This window comes from Protopterus annectens, chromosome 3.part0 (genome assembly GCF_019279795.1).
Source record: "Protopterus annectens isolate FY-2018-M chromosome 3.part0, PAN1.0, whole genome shotgun sequence".
Classification (NCBI taxonomy): Eukaryota; Metazoa; Chordata; order Ceratodontiformes; family Protopteridae; genus Protopterus; species Protopterus annectens.
In genome coordinates, this window is record NC_056731.1 from 1,863,762,083 (window position 1) to 1,863,784,582 (window position 22,500).

The 22,500-nt window shown below is 38.2% G+C and overlaps 1 protein-coding gene across 1 annotated transcript in view; it reads left to right on the plus strand.

Annotated features, from left to right (window-relative positions):
• Nucleotides 1-22,500, plus strand: part of LOC122797218 (cytoplasmic dynein 1 intermediate chain 1-like) — a 672,499-nt gene that overhangs the window by 649,054 nt on the left and 945 nt on the right. The gene's annotated exons all lie outside the window — the stretch shown is intronic.

Here is a 22,500-nt window from a genome sequence, read left to right on the forward strand (position 1 = left end):
ACCCCTTTATGCTTTTTGATATAGAAAAAGATTATACCACGATAAATCATTTCAAAACTTTCCCAACTTTAATGTCTCCTATAACCTGTACATTTCAATTGAAAAAACAAATCTGTTAGGGTGAAAATTTAAAAAAAATATAAAAAACGTGCAGTAAGCTGGTTGCCTAAGTGTGCACACCCTTAAAGTAATACTTTGTTGAAGCACCTTTTATTTAATTAAAACATCCAGTCTTCTTGGGTAGGAGTCTATATCAGCATGGCATATCTTTACTTGGCAATATTTGCTCACGCTTCCTTACAGCAGGGCATCTCATGTGCACAGCCCTCTTAAGTTCACCCCACAGATTTTCTGTTAGATTTAGGTCTGGGCCATTCCAAAACTTTATTTTTGTTAATGGTGAATCCATTCTTTTGTTGATTTTGGATGTATCCTTGGGGTCATTGTCGTGTTGAAATGTGACGTTCCTCTTCATCTTTCTAGCAGATGACTGAAGGTTTTGGTCGTGACTGGTGTTGGAAATGTTCATAATTCCCTCCACCATGATTAAAGCCCCAGTTCTGCTGAAGAAAAGCAACCCCAAAGCATGATACTGCCGCCACTCTGCTTCTCAATGGGGATTTTGTTCTTTTTTTATATGCCAAATGTGCCTTTTTGGAATTGTGGCCAAAATGTTCAACCTTGGTCTCCTCAGACCATAACACATTTTCCCTCATGGTTTTGGGAGACTTAATGTATTGTTTTTCAAATTTTAGCCAGGCCTGGATGTTTTTCTGTGTTAAACTGCTTTCGACTTGCAACCCTACCCCATAGTCCTGACATATGGAGAATAGGGGAGATTGTTGTCACATTTAGTACACAACCAGTACTTGCCAGAAATTCCTGCAGCTCCTTCAGTGTTACTGTAGGTCTCTTGGCAGCCTCCCTGACCAGTTTTCGTTTTATATTTTCATCAACTTTGGGGGGGGGCATACAGTTATTTTCACTGTCACTGTACCATATTTTTTCCACTTTTGAGACCATCTTCACTATGTTCCATGGTATAGCCAGTGCTGTGGAGTTTTTTTTTGTATCCTTCTCCAGACTGATATTTCATCAATGAGATCCCTCTGATGCTTTGTAAACTCTCTGGTAACCATGGCTTTTGCTGTAGCAGGCAGCTGAGTAAATGTCTGGAAAATCCATAACAAACAGGAAATGAACGTAGACAAAAAACACACAACCAACTCCAGAATAAAAATAATATCCTTTACTGGTGTCTCCAGTACCTCAACTTACACTTTCACGGAATTAGAGGTACCTGAGGCACCAGTAAAGAATTTTATTTTTACTCTGGAGTGGGTCGTGTGTTAAATGTCAGGAAAATCCTACTAGGACAGCTGAACTTTATTTGGGGTTAATCAGACTCTCTTTAATTGATGCCTGGTGTGTACCCAGAAGACTAAATGCTGTAATTAAATCAAAAGGTACTTCAACAAAATATTAGTTTAATACTTTAGCACTTGTGCAACCAGCTTATTGTAAGTTTTGTATTTTTTTATATTTTTTCCCCCTAACAGATTTGTTTTTCAATGGAATTGTTCAGGTTGTAAATCACATTAAAGGTGGGAAAAGTTTTGAAATGGTGTATTGTGGTCTCTTTTTTTTATATCACAAAAACCTGGCATTTTAATAGAGATGTTTACACTTTTTATATCCACTGTGTATGTGTGTGTGTGTATGTATGTGTGTGTATGTATATGTGTGTGTATATATATATATATACACACACACACACACACAGATTTTTATATATTAAAGACAATGTTTATTGTATCTTTAAATGTTTTATTTTACATTATGTGTACTCTTTGTGCATGGTTCCTTTTTGCACTGGGCTCCTTTTATCTCAACAAAAAATGCATTCTTCTAACAGCCCGTGTTGACAAACTGTATAAAATATTTTTAATACTTTTCAGTTTAACTACTGTAAAGTAACATTTTCAATTTCCTGCCATATCTAGAGAGAGAGGAGAGATACACTTCATAAACAATTTCTCTATATTTTAGGCAAATTTAAACAATATAGCTGCCTTATTGTTTACCTTCAACCAATAGGTTTTAATGTTTTTCTCTTGCATTATGTTTTCTTTTCTTGTAACAGTTGGTCCATTGATCCTTTTATTTCATTTTCACAGAACTATTAGTTATTCTTTTACTTCCTAATCAAAAATTGTCTGGAATTTTCTCCTTTCCTTTAGCTGCTGCTTCTGCCTGTACCCTTACTTGTCATAAAATGCTATCTTTCCATTACGTTATCGTCAGCTTGTAATGTTTTCTTTTCCTTACCTGTGTTATTCCCTTGTTACTCCTCCATTTTCTTCTCCTAATGTTCCCACTTTATGCTATGCATTTTGCCAAGTCTAATTTTTATTTTCCTTTCCACATGTTTTAGATCATTCATCATTTCCCTAACATTTTCAATCTTTATTTCATGATTCCAGTACAATCAGAAAGCACCACCACGAAGCAAACTGTCCCGTATGAACCAAAAATACTAAGTAAAAGACAAAAACACAGTGCATCAACAGGACAGACCACAGCAGTCTAAATAAAGATGCAAAAGCTCCGAATATAGTAGTTGAACTTGTTCTACAAAAAATCCAATCGTAGCAGCGATACTTAATAAACAGACGTACTTTATTCATTTCAACACGATAAGCGCTTTCACCACAAAGGCTTCATCAGACCATATAAAATTGTTAAAACTCATGGGTTTAAATAGTACACACTTTAACCAATTTTATGACATCACTACCTGTGCTTCAATTAATTATTGTATTAATATACTATTCGTACTAATCAAGCTTACCAACAAACAAGACATAAACAAAACATAGTACATATTAAAAACACATGCTGCTAAGGTATAGTTAAAATTGTTACAAAAATTATAACATAAAAGCATAAAAACATACGAATCACTGTTTTGTTATAAACAGAATGTAGGCTTTTATAAGCTGCTAAGGTATAGTTAAAATTGTTACAAAAATTAAAACATAAAAGCATAAAAACATACGAATCACTGTTTTGTTATAAACAGAATGTAGGCTTTTATAAGCGTTTTGTGGATGATTTGTTTGTAATTTGGAAAGGTGATGAAATTTCCCTGTTCCAGATTGTGAGGCAATTGAATAGTTTGACAGACTATCTTAAATTCACTATGAATTTTTCAAGACAGAGCATTTCTTTTCTAGATGTGTTTATTGAAAGGTTAAGTAATGGCCTCCTGAATACTAATGTTCACAGAAAGGCTTGTTTTAGGAATACGTTGTTGCATAGAGGGAGTATGCACCCTCGTTATGTCTTTAAAAATGTAACTAAAGGGCAATTTATGAGGGCGTCCAGATTGAATCCCACTGAAGATTGATATAATCAGGAACTTTTAGATCTTAAGGGGAGACTAATAGAAAGGTTATAATTCTGAGGAAATAGATAGAACTGTGAATGAAGTCAATTTAATCGGAACGACAAAAGCTGGCCCCTACTTTTCTGATTTTAATGCCCAGCCTCTAGTGGAGAGGTCAGGAAGGGATAGTCCTAATATTATTAGGGTATCCATGTTTTATACTTCTGACACCAATGCTCTAACTGATATAGTCAGGAAATATCGGGATGTGTTGTTATTGGATGACTCAGTTAAGTGTATCATAGGTAATGATCCTAAGTTCACTTTCAAAAATAAGAAGAATCTAAAACAAATTCTATGTTATCAATGTACAGCTAGGAATGCTATTAATGATGATCCTGAGCAAGGTACGAAACCATGTTCATAATGTAATCAATGTGGTTATATAGATTTTATGAATACCTTTGTTCATCCTGTTTCCAAGTATAACCATCATTTACATGTAGAAGCTGATTGCCAAACAGTGAATGTTGTTTATTTAGCGAGGTGCACATCTTGTTGCGCGTTTTATGTAGGGAAAACTAAAAGAAAATTAAGGGAAAGAATAAGGGAACATTTTTACTGTATACGCATGGGAAGTGAACATAATGCATTAGCGAGGCATTTACGTAAGACTGACCCTACACATGAGTTTAGGTTTTCAGTTTTACAGGTTGTTGTTCCTGGTATACGTGGTGGTGATACCAGAAATGATACTGAATGCTGTGAACTTAAATGGATTATTAGGTTTAGGGCCGATAAAGCCCCTGGGCTTAATGATAAAATACCTTTGAAGCCTATACTTTATAACAGGAGGCTGAAAGTACCTAGATAAACACAGTGATTCATATGTTTTTATGCTTTTATGTTTTAATTTTTGTAACAATTTTAACTATACCTTAGCAGCATGTGTTTTTAATATGTACTATGTTTTATTTATGTCTTGTTTGTTGGTAAACTTGATTAGTACGAATAGTATATTAGTATATTAATGCATTAATTGAAGCACAGGTAGTGATGTCATCAAATTGATTTAAGTGTGTACAATTTAAGCCCATGAGTTTTAACAATTTTATATGGTCTGATGAAGCCTTTGTGGTGAAAGCGCTTACCGTGTTGAAGTGAATAAAGTACGTCTGTTTATTAAGTAGCATTGCTATGATTGGATTTTTTGTAGAACAAGTTCTTCAACTACTATATTCAGAGCTTTTGCATCTTTATTTAGACTGCTGTGGTCTGTCCTGTTGATGCACTGTGTTTTTGTCTTATACTTGGTCTTTTATTTCATGATTCATTTTCCAGTGCCTTTTTCTCACTTTTTTTTTTACTACCAATAGTGTTAATGTTATTAGTGGCTTTATTTATTTTATTTGGCATTTGTATACTGGGATGTTCCCGCTGGGTCAGAAAGAACCCATTTTCAGCGGAGGCCTGGGAAGAAAAGCTCCAGTTGCATACAGAGACTGTACAAACTTTAAACAGATAAACATAAAAAATTACAAGAGTTACAGGTAAGCAGGTACATTGCTATGAGGCAGAAGGTAACTAGACATATTAACAAGAAAACACAATATTACAAGATATACAAGTAAATAATACAGGGTGATGAATTAGAGAGGGAGTGAAAGAGATTCAGCCTTGTCTGGTCTGGAGAAGAGATTAGCCTGGATCAGGCTAATCCCTTCTCCACACCAGGCCAGACTGGTCTAGTATACCTTTTTGTCCTATATTCCTTGAATTCCCACTTCATTTCTAGTATATTCTGAACCAGTTCTTGTAAATCTTTTTCAACTTATCTAACTTACTGCACGTACAACAAATATGGCTACAATCTCCTATTTGGAGGTGGGCACATCTCCAGCATGTTTCTCTCAACCCTGGAAACATCGTCTTCAGTCTGTTTGAGATATAAGTACACTTGTGCAGGTATCTGGGTTTGATTAGCAGCTTGGGCAACAGAGTGACAGGTAAGGATGGGTATGTCCATCCTGGGGGGGTGCTCGATGATGATGCTCCCTAAAGAGAGGCGTGGTACAAAGAGGGGGTTGCCCTTGAAAGTGACCGAGCTTGGGGGGGAAAGAAAATAGGAAAGTGACTAGGTCGTATAATAAATTTAAAAAAAAAACACCGGCTGGAAGCACAGAGAGTGTTGAGTCCCCAGCCAACACTGCATTAGGTCTGAGCAAGTAGGAGGATGCTTGGTAGACCTGGGTGAATGTGGGGCACTAGGGGCTGGACCATTAATAATTAGGCCATGGAGACCAAAAAAATACTTGTGCATTTCTAGCCAAACATTCTAAATGCACATGCTTTAGTCTGTATTCTGGGTTCTTGACATATTTCTAATCATCTAAGATCTATAATACCATCTCCCCATTTTTCCTTTGTGTGTGTGTGTATATATATATATATATATATATATATATATATATATATATATATATATATAGGTTCATTGATAAATTCAAAGCTAGCTGCTTTTATGGGCCATTTTAAGCCTAGAGAATTTCCATTAGTGAGGATCAAACCCTGTACCTCTTGTTTGTGAGGTATCTTATCTGTTATGCCATCTCATTCACTTTACTATAGTTTCTTGTCCATTTATCTTTGATTGCTGCCCTGTAAAGTCAGCGTATTAGCCTTTTGTATGTCCATTCCCCTGTCCCCGTTTTTATTAACTGGCCTCTCTAATCATCATCTTGTAATATTTGTCAGGTACCTTTCCAAAATTGTATATAAGCCTCTGTCCCTCGTTATCTCGTTCCCTTGCATGTGATATTTTTTATTGCAGGGATTTACATTCTGTTATCTTATCTCCTTGTCTCATCTCATCCCAAAAAAAAATCACATTTTCTATCCATTTCACACCATCCTTTTGTTATATTAGTATCAGCATTCTGTTTTGCTAATTCTATGGGCCAAACCTCAAAAGTCCACATATTCACCCACCCTCAGAAGCTCTTTCACATCTTCATACATTCTCTCTTTCTAGTGTTGTGACCACATATTCATTCTTTTCATTTTCTGTCCATCCGCCTACTCTTTTAATATCATCTATTCTACATTTTGCTTTACATTTCATATTCTGAAGGCTATATAACAGCATTAACTGTGCTGTCCTGAAATACTCATTATAGTTTAAGAATTCTGATCCACATTAAAAGATAATGTCATCGTTTGCCTTGTAACCATCAGGTGTTTTGTCACCCCATTCTAAAGTATAACATCTTCTTCTGTACCCCCCTCACAGAATCTACTCCCTGGGGCATAAATGAACACATGACTGACACACACAACCTGCAGGACAACACATGTTAATCACTTGAATTATTTCATCCATATCACTCTGTATACATTTCCATGTGGTTATCATATTTTTATATTTATTTTAGTATTGGTGTACTGCCAAGCCTCAACCAGTACATTTTTTTTAGTTCATTGTCAGCCATATCCAGACACTTCAACTTAAAGTGGCCCCAAAGAAATATAGATAGATAACATTATATGCAAACTAAAAGACAAAATGCAATATATACATGTATTGTATACAAAATGAATATCGGAGTTGGCTTACAGTTATAAAGACAATATGGTACGTTGCATTGACTACAGCTTAATAGTATCTGCATGCATTATATACCAAGTGCATATCTGAGTTGGCATGTTGAAATAATCACAATGTAGTGTCAGAGCAAGCTATGTAGAGGAAGTAGGTAGGAAGATGTTAGGTTATATGACCAGAGACAGAGCAGTGCATTTTCATAGATTATTGTAATGTTATTTTAGTTCTGATTGAAAAATGGAGTAAGAAAAAAAGAGATTCCCACAATGTGGGACCAAGGACCAAGAAAATATTGTCTGTGTCCTGAAGACTAGTTTGGATTATAGGATTTGAGAGTACCTGAGTGGTTAAGATTTCTAAGGTTGTATGTTGGTGTTTCTTTGAATAGTCAAGAGGCTTGTGAGGGAAGGTCTCATTCTTGATAAGTTTAAAGAGCTGAGAGGCAAACAGAACATCAGCATGTTGTTTCACAGGTAGCTTTTTTCAGTAGTTTTTCAGTGGTCAGCAAAACTAAATAAAATCAGCAAAAAGTGCCCAGTAACTGCTGTTTTCTCTTCTAGTGCTTCAGCTTATACAAGCCTTCAACTGAAGTGCTAAATGAGATTTGAATAATTACTGGGCACATTGTTGCTGGATTCCCACTTGTGTTCATTTTTTGGGAAGAGAGTGAAGAATCTGTAGATGGCATTTGGAGTGGTTTGACTGGTGGATCTCTATCCTTTAGAGGCTGAAGCAATTGGAGGGAGACCATATTCAATCTTGGACAGTAAGATACCCTTACCTGTGATATTCCTACAGGATCTGCAAATAAAAGAAGATATCCTATTAGCCAAGAATAGGGATGAGTTGTTTTTTGTATGTGCACAGGGTGGTGATGGAAATTTAGGAAGGGGTCCAACCAAATCCTTAGGTATTTGAATTAAGTGAAATTTTTAGTAGTGTTATTCAGATGATTGAGGAATTGTAGAGGTCAGGAGAGAGACATGAGCTTTAGCCCAGTACCAAAAAGCATTGTTTTTGTTTTAGAGGAGTTAAACAGTAATTGTTTATCATTGACCCATTAAATAAGGGCATGAAAATCAGCCTGAAGTTTGAGTTCATGAGGAGAGAGGGTGGGTGATTGGAGTGAAATAGGACCATGTCATCAGCATGAAACTGGAGATCAAGATGGGGCAAGTCAAAAGGAAGCTTTTTAATGTAGATTTAAAGGAGGAGCGGTGCCAGAATAGATCCTTCGGGGAGATTGATGAGCTGAAATGTACTGAGAAGTGGCAGTTGGCTAGTTTCTGAACAAGAGCAGTGTGTTATCGCTAAAGCCTGTTTCAGTGAGACGTTCTAGGAGAAGTGGTACTTAGCTAGTTTCTGAACCAGAGCAGTGTGTTATCGCTAAAGCCTGTTTCAGTGAGACGTTCTAGGAGAAGTGGCACTTAGCTAGTTTCTGAACCAGAGCAGTGTGTTATCGCTAAAGCCTGTTTCAGTGAGAGGTTCTAGGAGAAGTGGCACTTAGCTAGTTTCTGAACCAGAGCAGTGTGTTATCACGAAAGCCTGTTTCAGTGAGACGTTCTAGGAGAACTGAGTGATCAAAAAGATCAAAGGCACTGGCAAGGTCAATAAAAATGGCTCCAGCAATTAGGTAATGGTCCATTCGAAGAAGAGTAGACAGACAGCTGTGGATGTTCTGCGACTAGACCAAAAGCCATGCTGCTTTTTGTTTTAAACACCTTTATTACATTATTGCTTAAGATCTAGGCAAACCTACATCAACAGAAAAAATGCTGTTAAAATTTTTCCATTTACATACATCACACATTTTTTTCTTTTCTACTATCATCAGTCCACCTTTACAAAAACATGCTGAATTTCCTGGCTTCCCTTAAACCTCTCTCCTTCTCTTGAACATTATTATGCCTGTTATTTCCACAGTTTCCATTTATTTCTGTGTAATGTGCTCCAAACCTTTAGACAACAAAGAAATATGACAAAAAAAGCCATCCTATTAGATAAAAGGAACTTCTATCTCCAACTACAACAATCATCCCTCAAAGAACCACAAAAATTTTGGACTAGTATTAACAAACTTCTATACCCAGGCAAAACTGCCACACCTAATCCTCTAGGCTCCAACCCTGACTGCTCAACACAAACAGCAAACGCCTTCAACTCTTTCTTTACTACTTCTATACTGAATCTTGCAAACCATCTATCCCCTGACACCTCTAATCTGCCTATTCCTACTTCCATTCCTCCCCCATTATTCCACCTAGAACCAATACCCACATCCTATATCTGTTCCTAATCCAAAAACTAAAACCTACTACCCCCTCAGCTGATAAACTCCCAGCAGAATTCCTGCAAAAAGGAGCTAAGGCTATTGCTTATCCCATCTCCATATTGATCAATAGAACCATAAAAGAAAGCACGATCCCATCTATCTGGAAAATTTCTTACATAATTCCTCTTCACAAAGGTGGAAACTCCAATGATTTCTCCAACTTTCGCCCCATAGCTCTACTCTCTCCACTTGCTAAAATAATGGAGAAATGTATCCACAAACAATTACTTAACCACCTTCTCCATCACAATCTACTAGCTAACTGTCAACATGGTTTCCGCCCATTCCATAGTACCACCACAGCCTTGCTATCCTTCACTAACTGTATCAACAAAAATCGCAACAATAATATGCTTTCTTCTGCTTTCTTTGACCTATCGAAAGCCTTCGACATGGTTAACCACCAACTCCTCCTACACCTATTGAAGTCCCTCTCACTTTACAGCCTAGCTATGAACTACTTTACATCCTACCTTGAAAACAGACAACAGGCAGTTCTCTGGAAAAATCATCTTTCAAATGTCCTCCCCATCTTCTAGGTGTCCCTCAGGGTTCCATATTAGGCCCTCTACTGTTTTCCATTTTTATAAATGACCTTCATCTATCCACTCCACTCTCCACCTGCATTCAATATGCAGATGATTCTACTGTAATTTGTTCAGCCACATCCCAAACCGAACTTCATTCTCTTGCACAAAAAGCGTTCAGCACTGTAGAACAATGGTTCGCTAACCGTTGTCTTCTCCTTAACCCGAAAAAAAAAAAAAACTTTTACTCTCTACACCTACCCATATGTCTACCCCTCTACACTTCACTCTTGCATCCAATTATTTCTCCTGACCCCACCACCAAACTCCTAGGAATTACAATTGATAATCAGCTAAACTATGACACCCACATAAATACTACAATAAAATCAATTAACAGAAAACTAGGATCCCTTTATAGAATCAAACCTTTCCTTACACGAGAAGCCAGGACCGCAATAGCTAGAACCCACTTAATCTCTACCCTATTCTATGCTTCCCTTTCTAAAAATAATCTCAACAAACTAGCTATATCATATAACAATATTGCTAGATTTGCTACAAATTCACCTTTCAGGACTCATCACTGTCTGAATCTAAAACAACTGGGCTGGCTTGAACTCCTTAACCAACTACGATTTAACAAACTTACAATAGCCCATGAAGCCCTATACCAACCCAGCAACACTCCAATTCTTTCTGCCCTCATCATACCATATAATAGCCTGAAGAATCTACGCTCCTCAAACAAAATGTGGATTCATACTACCTTATCAAAAAACTTAGGTGACTCCGTGTTCTCTAACTCTGTTGGTAAAGTATGGAATCAACTACCACATGATCTTACTTCTCAGACCTCTCTCCCACAGTTTAAAACTAATCTAAAAATTTTTCTCACCAACCACTGATTATGCTCTTGTACCAACCCTGACTAACTGTTATCCTTTACTGACTGTTACACTCTATAACCACTATATTCCTACCTATAAGCCTCTATATTCTACACTCTATAAACTAACCTATCTTTTTTACTTAAGTACTAATGCTTATGAGTCTTGAGTACTGTTTTCCATATTTGACTATTTAATTCAATTTTACAATTTTTTTTTATGTAAACTTTAACTGAATGTTGTAATATTGTATGTTGATACCTTTTTTTTTTTTTCTGGAGCTTTTCTCCCCGGGCCTCTACTGAAAATGGACATGTATCCAGTTGGACTAGCCCGGTCAACAAATATAAAATAAAAAAATAAAACTATGCAAACTCTTCTAACAAAGATCCCTAAACCTTCCGGACTTGGTTGCATACTTCGGAGCCATACATTTGTATTCCCATTGTTTTCTTGTAAATTGCTTTTCCATTCTTTCTTCCCAAACTTTTCTAACCTCCTCTGGTTGATTCTTGTAGTTCTGAAATATTTTATATATCCTATTAATTATACATTTTTAACAGCTGCTTATGTTGTAGATTCAACTAAAAACTCTACCTGAGCAGGTCTTTCACTTAAAATCCCTTATCCATTTCTCTTTGCCTGTACTTGGAGATCAAGCCTTGGTAGCTAAGCTAAGGCAGTCTCTAGCCTGCATTCCAAATGTCTTCTTGGCTTCATTCCACTGTATTTCCTCTGCTGCTAAAGTTATTCACTCTCAGTATCTTCTTTGCCAGGTTTCTCCAGTAACTTCCAGCCCCATCTTGCCTTTTTTTTTACCCCTGGGAGGGTAGAAGGTTGGCAAAATGGTTAAGGTGTTTACCTTTCATACAGAAGGTGCAGGGTTTGATTCTCACATGGGGTAACTGACTAGGCTTAAAATGGCCCACAAGGGCAGTTGGCCTAGTACTAATCTATGAACCCCTTCTTGCAGTCATCCCTATTGGCAAAATCTCTTTTCTCCATTCTCATATTGGTTTAGTTCTTAGAATACTTCCTGCCACTTTATGAATAAAATATTTTGTGTGCATCCAAAATCCCTCTATTTCTCTTTCTCTCGCTCTTCTCTTGAACTTCCCCCTCGCTTCATCATTTCTTTCCATTTTGAATGATAACTTCCTGCTTTGTGTTATGTAAATGAGTGTTAACTGCTGACCTTGTAGCTCCAAAATAAACCTAAACCACATTATTCTATTGGAAGAATTAACTTATCCCACTTAACACTTTCCCTTTCAGATAGTCCTTCAATTCTTTATTATCGTCCACAAATTCTTCTTGCATTGATAAAAATATGCCTGACCAGCATGCAAGACTAAAGGGGCTAAAACATTTTCATTGCTTGTATCTTACTATCTATATCCATACGTATGAGTTTCCAGTTTCTCAATTTTTGTATTATATTCTATTTAATCTCTTCCCACATATCCTTATTTACCATAACAGAAGCCTTTTTAATCCATACTCCTAAATATTTAATCTTGTGTCCCCTTAAATATGGGTATTGCTGAACAAATTCATATGTGGGTATGTAATTTATGGCTGTAGACTTTGTTTTATCTTCATTAATGTAGATCAGAGTGTGTGTTGTACCTTTAAAAGCCGTTCCAGTCTCTGGACATGTGCATATAAGTACTGAGCATGTGCAAGCAAGAGTGCCATGTTGAGTGAGCAGCCAAAGTGAAAGCATGCATGTGTGTAGCAGTCAGTTCATTTAAGTGTTATGTTTCAGTTATCCATCCTGATCTGTTTGTGTGTAATAAACAACTTAAACGAACACCCACGCCGTATAGTCTTTTTGAATACACAAGAAGAGGGACATGGTGTCAGAATGGGACCCAACTAAAACTTCTTCCAAACCATGAGGTGTGCAGCTACAGTTGGAGGAATATACAGAAGTGAATCATCCGATGCTCAAATGACTCGCAAACAGGTCTGAAAGATATTTCCAGGTACTAAAATTCGTTTAAATGAGTTTTTTACTCAACGGATATAAAATAAGCATTCAAATCGAATTTCTGATTAAACGAAATGTTCAGAACGACAATATATTGATAAAGGTACTTAAAATGCTTACAAAATGCTTGAAATAACCTCCAAATCACATAAAAATGTATAAAAAAGGGAAAAACTATTGTATTTTTTACTATGAGCTTCTTTTTCATATTAACTAAAGCTATTCAAGATATCCGAAGTGTGCAATGTGCTGACAAGTGTGTGTAGTATTACAGTACAGTTATTTCACAGAATATAGTCACTTCAAAGAGATTGTTGTGCAGTTGAATATTTTTCAAGTATCTGGTGTGTGTGTGTGTGTGTTCATTATTACAATGGGCATTTTGTTGGCATGGCAGAAGGATTTCCAAGACCTGGTCCATTAGTATTTGATAATACTGTTTCTGAAAACTGGAGGGTGTTTGAGCAAGACTATGATATTTTCATACAAACTGCTTTTTCTGATAAAGACGCACATGTAAAGGCATTTATTCTGCTTAATCTAGTTACTTCAAAAGCCATTGAAAGGGAGTGTTACTTTGTGAATGCCTCATCTGTGTATGTAGGGGAGGGGGAAGACCACCATATTGTGGTACTGGCTGAAACGTGGGAAGACCCTGAGTGCTTAAAACGTAAATTTAGAGAAATGTGCCACCCCCAAATGAATATTACAATGGGAAGGCACATATTTTACACAAGAGCTCAAAAGCCTGATGAAACTTTTGCAGCATATATAACCATCTTGAGAAACAAGGCAAAAACTTGCAGATTTGATGATGTAAGAGATGAGTTGATAAAAGACAAGCTTGTGTATGGCATTAAAGATGATGCAGTTAGGAAAAAATTGCTTTGTGACAATGATTTAACTTTGAATAAGGCCATAGAGATTTGTCAGATATATGAGCTCACTGGAAAAAAACATAAATATGCTCACAAATGAGAAAAGCATGCTTGCAGTGCCTTCCAGTGCTAATGTTGATAATAAGCAGCACAAGATTAAGAGGTACAGGCCTAAGCGTATGGTCATGTCAACAAAATCCAGGACAGTTTCAGTAAAACCCAGGGCATACTCAGTGAAGCAGAGGGGTGATTCAGCAAAACCTTTGACAAACCTCATATCCAGCTGTCGTAGTTGTGGCGATAGTCATGAGCCCAAACAAGAAAAGTGCTTAGCTTTTGGTCAGCAGTGCTATGCGTGCAAAAATTGGAATCATTTCAAAAAGCACTGCAAATACAGAGGGGCACATTGTTTAATTAAAAGAGTGCATTTAAGAGACAAGTTGATCAACTAGAAAGCTCCGACCCTACGTTTTATGTTGATGGTTTGTTAGTACTTGGTGAAACAGTCAGTGCAGTAGGCGGAGTGAAGTATTTTTTACACTGTTCTGATTAATGGGACACCTGTAGAGCTCAAGGTTGATACTGGTTCAAAGTGCAACGTTATGTCAGCAGAAATGTTTGCCAAAGTAAGAGCTGGTGAGGAAATTGATTTGGCAAAGTGTGCAAAGCTTGTTACTTATGGTGGTGAAGAAATCTAAACCAAAGCCTCATTAGTGCTTTCATGTTATTCTGCTGGAAAAAGTTATGACTTGAAATTTTATGTGATCAAGAGACATGTGCAGTCATTATTAGGCCTCAAAGACAGTTTGAAAATGGGACTGCTTTCATTTCATAAAGAAGTCCACCATGTAAACACGTGTGACAGTGAACATTTTTTTTGACTATGCTGATATTTTTGCAGACAAGTTAAGCAAACTCCCATATGTATACTCCATGAAGTTAGACCACGAGATAACCCCAGCCATTAGACCAGCTTAGAAAGTTCCATTAGCTATGCAGGGCAGAGTCGAAGCTGAGCTAGACAGAATGGTGCATCTAGGAGTAATTTGTCCAGTAGAAGAACCATCTGAGTGGGTATCTTCCATGGTGGTAACTCATAAGAAAAGCTCAGATGATATTAGAATATGTATTGATCCAAGAGATGTAAACAAAGCACTAAAATGACCTCATCAGCCAATGCATACATTTGAGGAAGTTGCTGCTCTTATGCCAAATGCTACTGCTTTTTCTGTCTTGGATGCAAAAAGTTCATTTTCGCTAATTTTACTTGACCGAAAGTCTTCATTGCTAACCAGTTTCAGTACACCATTTGGAAGGTACAGATTTCTGAGAATGCCATTTGGGATAAATTTTGCCAGTGAAGTCTTTCAATGTGCAATGGAACACATTTTTTGACTCCCTGCACTAATATAGTACGTGATATTCTTGTTGGAGGTAGTGGTGAACTTGAACATGATAGAAACCTCAGGAAAGTTCTAGAACATGCTTGTGATGTAAATCTTAAGTTGAATCCTCAAAGAATGTAAAGTCAGGCTGAAAGAAGTTACATATTTGGGTCTTTTGTTTACCAGTTGAGGCTTACGACCAGATTCTTCCAAGCAAACGGCAATTCTTGAGATGCATGCTCCAGACAATGTTGCATCTCTACAATGCTTTTCTTGGCATAGCCAAATATTTAGACAAGTTCATTCCAGATTTAAGTGAGCTTTCAGCACTGCTATGAGAGCTGACACGCAAAAATGTAACCTAGTGCTGGTTGCAACAACACCAAAGAGCATTTGATATCCTGAAACAGAAAATTGCCAGTCCGCCCATCTTGAGATATATGATGTTGACAAACCCTGGATATTATGATGTTCACAAACAGCTGGAGAGGCCACAATATACCTCACAAAAAGGATCCTAGGCCTTAAACACATGTCCTGTGTGGACAGACTCAAGAAACTTCAGCTGTTCTCAGTCTCTTATTGTCTACTTAGAGATGTTCTCTGCTTGACTTACAATGCCATGTCCAACACAGCCCTACTTGAAATGCTACACCTAAAGAAATCCCAATCCTGCTGCACCACACGCTCCAGAGATCACAACCTCATTACCACAATTAACAGAACATGCTAGAGGGACAGGTTCATCTCTCAAAGACTACCCATACTCTGGAATAAGCTTCCCATTCATGTCAAGCAGAGCACCTTGCTGACCCTCTTCAAGAGAAATCTTGACAAGTGGATGGGTAACAAAGTTCACCCCAGGGATCACTCCATTTGCCCTACTGGATAGGGGCATTGTGAACTAACATCAGGTGGCACGGTGCCTGGGCAATTTTTTTGGGCTAGGCTTGTAAAGGCTCCAGGGCCATTAACCTGGTACACACCTAAGAGCCCGTAACTCTTTTCTGTGATGCCTCGAAGTTTGGTCTTGGTGGTGTCATTTTTCAAGAGGCCAGAGCAGTAGCCTATGCAACTAGAACTCTTACCCAAGCTGAGATGCAGTCTGCTGAAATAGAAAAAGAATTCTTGACAATTGTATTTGCATTTTCGAAGTTCCATGATTATATTTATGGCCAAACAATAAAAATTGAGACTGATCACCAACCTTTGGTCACTATTTTGAAAAAACCTATGCACACTGCTCCTGCAAGATTGCAACGCATGATGTTAAAATTGCAAAAGTACAATTTTCACTTGGTTTATATGAAAGGCAGTCTTCTTTATCTTGCTGATACTTTATCCAGATCACCCATTTCAACCACTGAACAGCATGAAAATGAGCAACCTGATTTTGATGTCATGGCAGTGAGAAATTTTTCTTCCACACAGCTCCAATTCTCCAGCAGCACAACCACTTTATCAGTCGAGGATGGCCATCAAAGAAGTCTTGTGTACCACTACATGTGTAGCAGTATTTTCCTTACACAGATGAGATTTTGATGGAAGATAGTATCATGAAAGGTCCAAAAGTTCATCATGGTCTTGTATGTTAAGCAGAGATCGCCTCTGAGTAGACGATATGCGACAGGCGGTCAGCATAGGGCATCTGCTTTAGGCCTGTGATTCTTTTAATGAGGTATTTCTGTGACCTTTCCAGTTGTTGAAAATGTCTTGAGAGGTACATACCAAATGGGGCATTGTATTCTATAAGTGGTCTAATTGAATGCAGAAACTGAAGGGACATGGATGGGCAGAAGGGACACTACCTCTAGAAAGTGGCTGATGGGTGAGTCCACACTGGCTCGCTCTCACCGGGAATCTGTGTGATGGTGAATAAAATCATTTAGTGGTAGGACATGAAAGCAGAATGACTGCATTTGGCAGAATGTATGGGACTTTCTCTTCCTTTGAAGCAGTCTAATAATTTTTAAGGTGGTATAAAGACCTCAGGGGAACAGCAGTTAGATTATTGTTGGTAACCAGATTTGTAACTGAACCTTTATTGTCTGTCAACTTTCTGTGATGTAGTAAATTCCCAGTGGAGTGGAAGGTATTGGAAAATACCAGACCATCCAGGGGTGATGTGAGGCGAGATGCCACAGATTTTAAAAATGGTTTGTTGAATTTGTTGTATTTATATATATATATATATATATATATATATATATATATATATATATATATATATATATATATATATATATATAAAATGTTGATGTAAATTAGTTCCTTCATCTAATGTTTCATACTTGCTGTCAGATATGTAATTGTGTTGGACATATTTTAAATCCATAACATATGTACAAGCATTGTGTCTGTTTTTAATTTATTACACACACAGAGAGTCACATATATCCATCCATCTCCCTTTATCCATTTTTTTGCATGTGGAGTTGAGGTGTCATTTTAACAGTGCCAGTAATCTAGAGCCAATTTTCACATTACCTGGTGGCAAGCCCTGCCAAGTTGTTTTCTTTCATACCACACAAGCACACACCTTCAGACAATTTTGAATGTGTATTCCACCTACTGCACATCTTTGCAATGTGGAAGGAAACCAAAGCACCTAGAGAAAATACACATGAACACAGGGAGGACATGCAGACTCCACACAGAAGGTACCCCAGGTGAGAATTAAACTGGGGAACTTCTTGCTGTGAGGCAATAACACAGCCTGCTGCACCATTCTGTCAGCTAGCTCACACACACACACACACACACACACACACCCGATAGATGCAGGCAGAGACACACACACACATCGATAGATGCAGGCAGACACACACACACACATAGATGGATACAGATAGGCACACGCATATATAGATGGATACAGATAGACACACACACATATAGATGGATACAGATAGACACACACACATATAGATAGATGCAGTCAGACACACATATATAGATAGACAACACACACACACACACACACATATATATATACATATATATATATATATATATATATATATATATATATATATATATATATATATAGATAGATACATAGACAGCACACACACACACACTGCATCTATTTTCTTGATTGTCCCAGCCATTATAGTTTCATACTTGCTTCTTGTTCTAGGCTATTAACCCTAGGGCCTATATAAGCCTAGAAAAAAAAGGGGGTCTATATTAGATCAGCGAATGCTTAAACAAGCCAACGCTGATTGATCGACCTTATTTTAGCAAAAGTGAAAAATATCGAAGCAGCAGAACCCCGAATTTTTTTCCTAGGGAAAGAATTTGGTTGTCCATTTCTGTTGCTTTGGTATTTTCAGTGCTGTGGTGGAAAGTTACGGGTCGGATTCAGGTAAGTGTGCGATTCTGTGGCTGTGAGTGTTAGGGTGGTTTAGGTGAGTTAGGGTTAGGGCTCAGGTTAGGCATGTGTGCGACTGTGTGGACATGAGGGTTAAGGTGGATTTAGGTGAGTTAGGGTTAGGGAGCGGGTGAGGTGAGTGTGTGATAGTGACGGACCTTAGGGTTAGGGTTTGGGTTAAGGTAAGTGGATAGTTAGTGGTGTGTGCAGTTTAGTGTAGGGTTAGGTATCAGATTTTAGGTGTATGTGTGTGGATTTCTGTTTGTTTGGTGTGCTTGTGTTGTGTGTATGTGTTTTGGATCAGCAATTTTTTTCCCTAGGAAAAATATTGCTGATCTGACAGTTCGAGATTGTAAGCTTTCGCTTACATAAGGTTGATCAATCAGCGTTCGCTTTTTTAAGGATTTGCTGATATAATATAGACCCCAAAAAAGGTACCCTGGCTTTCGCCACCAAAAAAAATTATTTTCCTGTGCCCCTGTCGAGCAGAGCCACAGAGGTGATCCCCAGGGTGAATTTCCCATTTCCCATCCAATCATCAAGATTTTTCTTGAGTGCTAATGAGGAGCTTTGTTTGATATAGATAGGTAGTTTGTTCCAGAGTATGGGAAGTCTCTGGGACAGGACTCTATCCCCCCAGCATGTTCTGTTTATTGTGGTGACAAGGTTTAGGTCCCTAGAGCGTGTAGCTTGGAGGGATTGGGATTTCTTTAAGTGGAGCATTTCCAACAGCTCTAGGTTTGACATAGCTTTGTATGTTAGGCAGTGTGTGCCTCTGAGTAGGCGATATGCGACGGAGTAAAGCTGGAGTTTTTTGAGACAATCTACATAGGGCATCTGTTTGAGGCCGGTAATCCTCTTTTTGAGGTATTTCTGCAGCCTTTCCAGTTGTTGTAGATGTCTTGTGAGGTACATACCAAAAGGGGCATTGTACTGTATAATGGGTCTAATGAGTGATGAGTAGAGGGGAACAGTGACCTTTTTTTTCCTGGATGAGAAACCTTTTGTGATGAGGTGTGCCACGTAGAAGGATTTCCTGACTACTGTGGCTATGTGATTATCTGATTATCAAAGGAGAGACTACTGTCCACCTGTTTCCCAAGGTCTCTTATCACACTTTCGGTGTTAAGTAGACTACCACATATGTGCTAGCTCATGGGTACAGAGTTTTTACCAAAGGGAATGGCTTTAACACCAGGCATCTGTCTCTGTGAGGCCCTTTTATAGGATGTCCGCATCGTTAGGAGTTTCGATTATGGCTTCTAGTTTGCAGTCATCTGTGAACTTCATTAGTCAAAGACCTTCTGTGTTAGCCTGTACTTCAGAAAAGTAGATACCAAACAGGAGAGGACCCGGGACTGAACCCTGTGGTATTCCACTTGTCACTGGTCGGAAGTCAGATTTGGAGTCTGCTACTTTTGCAGTGTGGGTTCTGTCAGCGAGCCAGTTTGCAACCCATCTTGTGACATAGGGATTTATACCTATGAGTTTATCCATAATTCCAGAGTGGGGGGTGGTGTCAAAAGCCTTAGCGATATCTAGATAGGCTGTGTGAACCACCTTAGTCTCGTCTCCGGCTTTGGTGACTGCTTCAAAGAAGTCCATCAGGTTTAGGAAACATGATCTGCCTTTTACAAACCTGAACTGGGTGGGGTCCAGAGTTTGGAAATTACCAATGTCTTTGTAAGTTCCATGATGATATGTTCCATGGCCTTGCAGAACAGGCTCATTAGGCTAATGGGGCGGTAGTTTTCGGGGTCTGTGGTGGCTCCCCCTTTGTGGAGTGGGATAACCATTGCTGTGCGCCATTCAGTGGGCACAAAACCTGAGGTGAGGCTATGATTGAACATGGTGCTTAGGTGGGGTGCCAGTTCATTCTACAGTTCATGTAGAATGCAGCCTGGGATGTTGTCAGGTCCCATGGATGATGTGTTCTTGGCTTTGGAGAGTGTGGTTTTTACCTGTGCAGCCGTGATTACAGGAACTTTGTATTCTTCCAGTATAGAGATGAGCCCTTTAGGGGGGTGAGAGGGGGAAAAGTTAGCACTGAACCTATCTGCCAGGATGTTGGTAATATCAGTTGGTTCTGTATATTTAGTGCCATTGTGCTGTAACTCAGCAGATCTGAGTGTTGCCATTGAGATTCTTGACATAGCTATAGAATGCTTTGTGGTTGTTTTTAGAATTAGTAGCGATTTTGTTTTTGTAACTAGCTTTGGAGCATTTTATGAGGGATCTCAGCTTCTTACTGAGGCTGACCAGGGAGTTCCTCCAATCAGGGGATTTTACTCTTTTTTGCCACAGTTTATTTCTTCTGTTGTAGAGTTTGTTTATGGCAGGGGACCACCAGATTGGCTTCCTTTTTTATAAAGTGCATTTGTGTAGGATTCAGCAGTCATACCTCTATTGTCCGTCTGCATGGGTGTTGTGAAGTTTGCCACTTCTGTCTTAAGAAGTGTGAAGTTGTCTTTGGAGAAATTTTTTATGGTCGTTTCCCTAATGGGGGGTGGGATGTGGATGTCTGTATATAGTGTAATTCACAAAAGAAGGAACCAAAACGAGGCACAGGTATAAAATCAAATATTCCAAAGATGTAATGTCGTAAGCGCTTTCACAGTTAATACAAACTGCTTCCTCAGATGATATGTGAAAGCACTTACAACATTAAAGCTTTGGAATATTTGATTTTAAATCTCTGCCTTGTTTTGGTTCCCTTCTTTTGTGGATTTAATATGTTTAAGTGAACTATTCATCCTCAACACTACTTTTGGTGTTGCATATAAAGTGAAATAAATTCTTAAGCAAGAAGTTAAGAAGTGCGCGCACGTGTTCGTGTGCATGCACAGGCTCACATCCATACACACACACACACACACACACACACACACACACACACACACACATTCCCACACAAACACACATTCCCCCCCCACACACACACACACACAAACACACATCCCCCCCCCCACACACACACACACACACACATTCCCACACACACAAACACACACATTCCCACAAACACACACACACTCACACACACACACACACACATTCCCACACACACACACACACACAAACACACACACATTCCCACAAACACACATTCCCACACACTCCCACAAACACACATTCCCACACACACACACACACACACACACACACACACACACACACACACACACACACATACTTAATGTTATTAATTAATGTAATTGATGTTAGTTGCCTGCATTAGTTTGCTTTCAGGTACCACAGATAGCTAGGGAGAAGTTAGAACTGCAGCTACATTAACACCTGCTGCAGGTAACTGTTACTTTTGTTATTTTTATTTTTTTTCTGACATTCACTGACTAGTTGTGTTTCACAAGCAATATGAATATTGCCTTTTTTTTTTTTTTTTTGCTCTGTCTGTCTCTCTCTCTCTGCTTCATAGTGACTTCATATGCTACTGTGAAGTCCTGGACTTGTTGCTGAGCTCTCCTTGTACATTAATACCCTGTCAGAGAGCATGCGTCCACCAATAGGGTATGGGATTTAATCTCCACCCATTTTCAAAAGTGTAATAAAGCGCACTAGTAGAAAGTGGGCTGACTTGCTTGTTGATGAACAAACCTTGGATGGAGGCAAACCTATAAATTGTTGTAGAGCAACTATAAATACACTTTTATATGTTTGTAGTCTCACAAGAGAGAGTGGACATTTGTCTTCTCAGCCATAAAAAAAGACCACAGTCTGAAGCAGTGAAGTGATAATGAGAGATAGCTAAACACCTGAAGGTCATAACAAAATTAAATATGCAGAAAAAAAGTGCTGTTACTGCATCAGAAACAAAACATGCCATTTCAACACAGCACAGCTGACATATTATACTTCTTTTTATATTTGATTAACTGGGTAGTGCACTGATCTTAATAGACCATTGTAGGCACAGCCCAGGTGAATAGGATCACATAAGAAATGAACAAAACATATTTACAGATACAAGGATATGCTAAAATACATGTACACACAAATATATTTATAGATACGACAATATGCGACATTTAGTTCAAGAAGCAGTTTACAATTTCAAAATGTGGATCGAAAAATGGAAAAGATGTAGCCATAATGACCAAGATGGTTTATGCTGA